Below are 6,214 nucleotides of genomic sequence, written 5' to 3'. Positions count from 1 at the left end.
GCGCGGTGAGGACAGGAATTCACAGAGTGGCGCAGACCTCTCAAAAGCAGGGTACGCCGCGCCGTGGAGATCATGGTGACAATGGGTCAAGTTCATGGTGTTGAACGGCGATTCTGGGCCTGGGAAACAAGCACGGACTGGTGGGACCGCATAGTGCTGCAGGTCTGGGATGAATCACAGTGGCTGCGAAACTTCAGGATGCGTAAGGGCACTTTCCTTGAACTCTGTGACTTGCTGTCCCCTGCCCTGAAGCGCCAGGACACCCGGATGCGAGCAGCCCTGAGTGTGCAGAAGCGAGTGGCCATAGCCCTCTGGAAACTTGCAACGCCAGACAGCCACCGGTCAGTAGCTAACCACTTTGGCGTGGGCAAATCTACCGTGGGGGTTGCTGTGATTGAAGTAGCCCACGCAATCGTTGAGCAACTTCTTTCAAAGGTAGTGACTCTCGGAAACGTCCAGGACATCATAGATGGCTTCGCCGCGATGGGATTCCCAAACTGCGGTGGGGCTATAGATGGGACTCACATCCCTATCCTGGCACCAGCCCACCAGGCCAGCGAGTACATTAACCGAAAGGGCTACTTTTCAATGGTGCTGCAAGCACTGGTAGACCATAGGGGACGTTTTACCAACATCTTCGTTGGGTGGGCGGGCAAGGTTCATGACGCGCGTGTGTTCAGGAACTCTGGTCTGTTTAAACGCCTCCAGGCAGGTAGTTTCTTCCCGGACCACAAAATAACGGTTGGGGATGTGCAGATGCCTACAGTGATCCTCGGGGACCCAGCCTACCCTCTAATGCCCTGGCTCATGAAGCCCTATACAGGCGCCTTGGACAGTGAGAAGGAACTCTTCAACTACCGGCTGAGCAAGTGCAGAATGGTGGTGGAGTGTGCTTTCGGACGTCTCAAGGGGAGATGGCGGAGCTTACTGACTCGCTCGGACCTCAGGGAAAAAAATATCCCCGTTGTTATTGCTGCTTGCTGTGTGCTACACAATCTCTGTGAGAGCAAGGGCGAGACCTTTTTGTCCGGATGGGAGGTTGAGGCAAATCGCCTGGCTGCAGTTTACGCTCAGCCAGACACCCGTGCCGAGAGAATATCCCAGCGGGAAGCGCTGTGTATCCGGGAGGCTTTGAAAGCAAGTTTCCTCGGAGAGCAGGGTAACCTATGACTCTCCACTTGCTTTCAAGAGAAACTGACCCTGGGCCTGTGTCTGTATGTGTCGATTTCGATCTGCGGTTACATACCCCGTTCTCCAAGTTTCCCCCACTTCCAAAGCACGTTTTAAAGCAAATTAATTGTTACACTCATTATTAATAAATCTTTGTTTTACTTTGCATTTCTGTTCAGGTGTTGAAACATGGACGCATACTGTGCTGGGCACGGTGTGCACTGATGTACAGACCGCTTGTTACATAGAGGAATGACATCCTCCTGCTCCTACATAGGTCTCTGGGGTGGGGGACGGTTGCAAGTGGTTGTGCATGAAGGGGAGGGATTGCAGGAAGGGGTGGGTTTGCAGGAAGGGGCGAGTGGTGCCTTCTTTGGATAGGGGTTTGGATGACGGCAGTGGGCTGCAGGTTTGGGCGTAGGAAGGGGTGAGGGGTGTGGGGGAAGGGTGAGTATCTGTCCGTGGATGAGGGCTCTTGTTGGGGCTCAGGGCAGCGGAGAGGCTTGTTGCTACGGTGGAAGTGCATGGTAAGGGCAGCGTGCCTTAACATTAAGGGGGTGGCAGGCGCTAGGACCCTGGACAAGCATACACATCACAGAATGACCCGGGGCAGCATACACCACACAGAGTGACCCTGGTGCCTACTGACTGCAGTGTGTGTGTGCCCTGCAGTTGATCATGCCCCCAAGTCTGTACCCTGGTAATGTAGGCTATACCGTGCAATTATAAATCCCCTCCCACACCCCATACACAAAAAAATCCTCTGACACGAAAGACGTGACCGAAACAGTGAATAACAGCAAACAGCTTTTAATAATCTAATACACAGTGGGGGGATGAAACTTGGATTTGGGACTGGGTGAGCCTGTAAGGGAAGCACTTCTACAAATTTATAGCGTGAGAGGTGTGTGGTACATTAGCGCTATGCAGTGGTGCAGTGACAGTTCTCACGGCCCCTACCGCCCCTCCGTCTTGTACTTTTGGGTGGGGGGGGGCAGGACTTCTTGGCGGGGGAGGGCGGTTGCAGATACACTGCAGGGGGGCTCTGTCCTCCTGCCTGCGGTCCTGCAGAACATCAACAAGGCGCCGGAGCGTGTCCGTTTGCTCCCTCATTAGCCCAAGCAGCGTTTGAGTCGCCTGCTGGTCTTCCTGCCGCCACCTATCCTCCCATTCGATGTGTGTGCGATGCTGTTGACATAGGGTCTCCCTCCACTGTCTCTGCTCTGCCGCCTCGGCTCTGGAGCAGGCCATCAGTTCCGCGAACATCTCGTCCCTAGTCTTTTTCTTTCGCCGCCTAATCTGCGCCAGCCTCTGCGAGGGGGATGCCGGGGCAGTCCGGGAAAGAGCCGAAGCTGTGTGATGGGAAAAGTAACTGATTTCCTTGAACAGATACATGTTTGCGAACAGAGAACACAGTCTAGTCAGTTTCTCTGAACAAGACCATACAGGGCAACAAGTCTCACGAGATCTCAGGACAAGTTCGAGATTTCGGAATACGCTCTCATTGGCTGCGGCATTGCACAGGAGAGCGGACAAGTGGGGAGAGACAGCTGAATCCGTCTAGCAGACAGTCCTGGTAAGTCTTACAGTACATTCTGCTTATCAGTTAATGGATAGCTGTGCCCTCCCGCTAAAGGCAATCTGGAAATCATATACTCTGACCCTTTTCCAGCCACTCCCGCCAGTGCACGGGAAAGATCAATGTATGCTTTTCCTATGTGGCCTACAACACGTGGCTGTTAAGCGAGGGTCATTGTTATGCAAAGTAAAAGTCAACCATTCACAACAGTAACAATACACTAATTGCCCTAATTAGATGCAGCATTTCATGAACGAGATCACCCTGATGCGGGTCCCTCGGAGTCACAAAGAGCGGATGCTAAGGGAAGCCCTGCAGAGACCAGGACCATATGCGGCCATGCTTGTGGAGGCGATGATTCCCATCTACATAAGGATGTCCTGGCGCGGAAGAGTGTGCTTCCACGGAGCACCCAACAAGGTACCTCTCCCCAGGAACCTCCTGCGGAGGCTTTTCGAGGACCTAAATGAGACCTTTCTTGAATTGTCCCTGGAGGATTATTGTTCAATCCCTATATGTGTGGACCTACTTTTCATATAGTTTTTCATTGAAAATTTTATATATAGTATTTCTATTTTTTTATACCTGTTTTATAAAAAATAAATGTTTACATGTTTATAGCACTTACCGCCTGATCCTTCCCCTGATTCAGAGTCCGGGTTAACGGCCGGGGAGGGTTGGTAGGGGATCTCTGTGAGGGTGATGAAGAGATCCTGGCTGTCAGGGAAAGCGGTATTGTGTTGGCTGTCACCTGCGCCGTCCTCCACAGACCCTTCCTCATCTTCCACATCGGCGAACATTGAGGAGGAACTGTCCAGGTTCACTATGCCATCCACTGAGTCCACGGTCACTGGTGGGGCAGTGGTGGCAGACCCACCTAGAATGGCATGCAGTGCCTCGTAGAAGTGGCATGTCTGGGGCTGGGCTCCGGAGCGTCCGTTTGCCGCTCTGACTTTTTGGTAGCCTTGTCTCAGGTCCTTGATTTTCACGCGGCACTGCATTGCATCCCGGCTGTATCCTTTCTCTATCATTGCTTTGGAGACCTTCTCGAAGGTCTTTGCATTCCGCTTGTTGGAGCGCAGCTCCGACAGCACAGACTCCTCGCCCCACACACCGATCAGATCCAGGACTTCCCGGTCTGTCCATGCTGGGGACCTCTTTCTATTCTTGGATTGGCCGGACTCCTCTGCTGGAGAGCTCTGCATCGTTGCAGGTGCTGCGGAGCTCGCCCCGATGTCCAGCCAGGACGTCAGATTCAAAGTGCCCAGACAGGAAAAGGAATTCAAATTTTCCCGGGTCATTTCCTGTGTGGCTGGTCAGAGAATCCAAGCTCCAACTGCTGTCCAGAGCATCAACAGAGTGGTGCACTGTGGGATAGCTCCCGGAGCTACTAAGTTCGATTTGCATCCACACCTAGCCTAATTCGAGCTAGCCATGTCGAATTTAGCGTTACTCCACCTGTCGGGGTGGAGTACCGAATTCGAACTAAAGAGCCCTCTAGTTCGAATTAAATGGCTTCCTGGTGTGGACGGTTGAGCGGTTAGTTCGAATTAACGCTGCTAAATTCGATTTAAAGTCCTAGTGTAGACCAGGCCTCAATCACAACAGGCAGAGAGCTACGCACACCACCCTGATAGGTTCAGAGCTGTAACTACGTATTTTAGTGCCTGGGCTGAGCAATCATATTTGAGCCCCCTAGAGGTGATGCAAGGGGGGGAGGGACATGCACTGTCAAGTGCCTCCCCCACCCCCGCAGATATCTGCCTCCCATTTAGCACAGAGGTTTTCAAATTGTGGGGCACACCTCCCTAGGGGGATGCACCCTACAGTTTGAAAACCGTCACCTCTTGCCAGGAGGCCAGCAGATTGGAAGCTGGTGGGAACTGCCTGCCCCAGTCAGGCCCTGGGTTCTCTGTGCTGTGAGAACCAGGGCAATGGTTGGCTGCACCTGCCCAGCAGCCCTTCCTGCCCACCTCCCCGATCCAGCCACCTCTGCACAGCTGGGCACTCCCCTGGCAGGGCAGGCAACACAGCTTTGTGCTGCACCCTGACACGCTCTTGCCTCTGCCCCGAAGGAGCCTGGCAGTGGCCAGCAACACCCCGTGGAGTCAGGCTCTGCCCACGGAGCCAGAGATGCTCCCAGAAGTGCTCATCCCCCTTGGGCACCTGCTTCTCAACAGCCTGATCACACCCTGCTCGCTGCCCAGGGACTTGCCATTGCAGCCTGGCCACTCTCCCCATGCTCCCTGTGCGCAGAGCGGAACCTTCCCTTCCCTTCGCTGCCCCAGCCCCGTGGCTGCTGAGCTTGTGGTCACACAGCTTGAGCTCTGAGCTTAGCCTGCGAGCCCAATACCCATCCTAGGCACTGAGGGCAGGAGGCTGCTGGTAGGGTGGACGTGTTCCCAGCAGCTCTGGAAACCAAGGCTGTGAGAATGGAGTGACCCCTAGGGTTACCATATTTCAAGTTCCCACATAGAGGACAATACTGGGGGAAGGAGGAGGTGGAGAAGATATTTAGGGGGTGCTGGAGAGGGTGTCTGGGTAGTGGAAGGAATATTTGGTGGGTGCTTGAGGGGGTACCTGTGGGAGGGGTATCCAGTGGAAGTGGGCTGCCAGTGCTGGGGAGGGGATGGGACGGCTTAATGGGAGAGCCCCAGTGGCTGCTACTGCCGATGCTGACAGGACACTGCTTGTGGGGCTCCTGCTCCCCATTCCCCATCCCCTGCTCTTTCCCATCCCATCCCTCTTCCCCACTGTCCCCTGTCCCACCTCCAACATCCCAGCCCCCTTTTTCCCCATTGCCTCTTCCTCCCACCTCAGCCCTCTTCCCCCATATCTTCTCCTTGCACCCCCCAGCTCTCACCCAGCCTTGTACAGAAAACAGGATGGTGGCTATGCAGGGAGCCCAGCACACGTAGAAGGGGACGCTGATCAGTGCCAGGAGGCAGCGTCCAGCTGCAGAGGCATCAATGGGCAGGAGAAGCAGCTCCATACTCCACTCCTGGCCTGGCCCGGCCCAGGCCTCCGTTTGGGGTGGGGGGCAGTACTCCCCCCACCCTCCAAATTACACCCATGGACGCCACCTGATGCTGTTAGGTCCAATCCTGAAAGGGGGGAGGAGTTTATGCAGCTGGGCCTGATCCTGCCGCCCCCCCCCTAGCTCTGCACCCTGGGCAGCTGCCCCTCTGTGGTTATGGTCCTGGATAGGTTGCTAAGAAAAAGACATTCAGTTTCAAGTAAAAAAAACACAGGGCCAACAAGATAACCCTCTAAAAAGCTGCTTTAGTAGGTCTCTGTAGGTTGAAATTCTGTCTGGGGCAGCAGCATTTGTTCTGATTATATAGACTAGTTTTATATAAGCATGCCTACAAAACAAATTTGCAGAGGGGAGCAATTAACTTGAGGAGGAGCCTTGGAAATTCCCAACGTTGACAGCAATGGCTCTATCAGACGGTTTCCTCCCTA

The sequence above is a fragment of the Mauremys mutica genome, chromosome 4 (genome assembly GCF_020497125.1).
Source record: "Mauremys mutica isolate MM-2020 ecotype Southern chromosome 4, ASM2049712v1, whole genome shotgun sequence".
NCBI classification, from domain to species: Eukaryota; Metazoa; Chordata; order Testudines; family Geoemydidae; genus Mauremys; species Mauremys mutica.
This window is presented reverse-complemented; position numbering follows the sequence as displayed.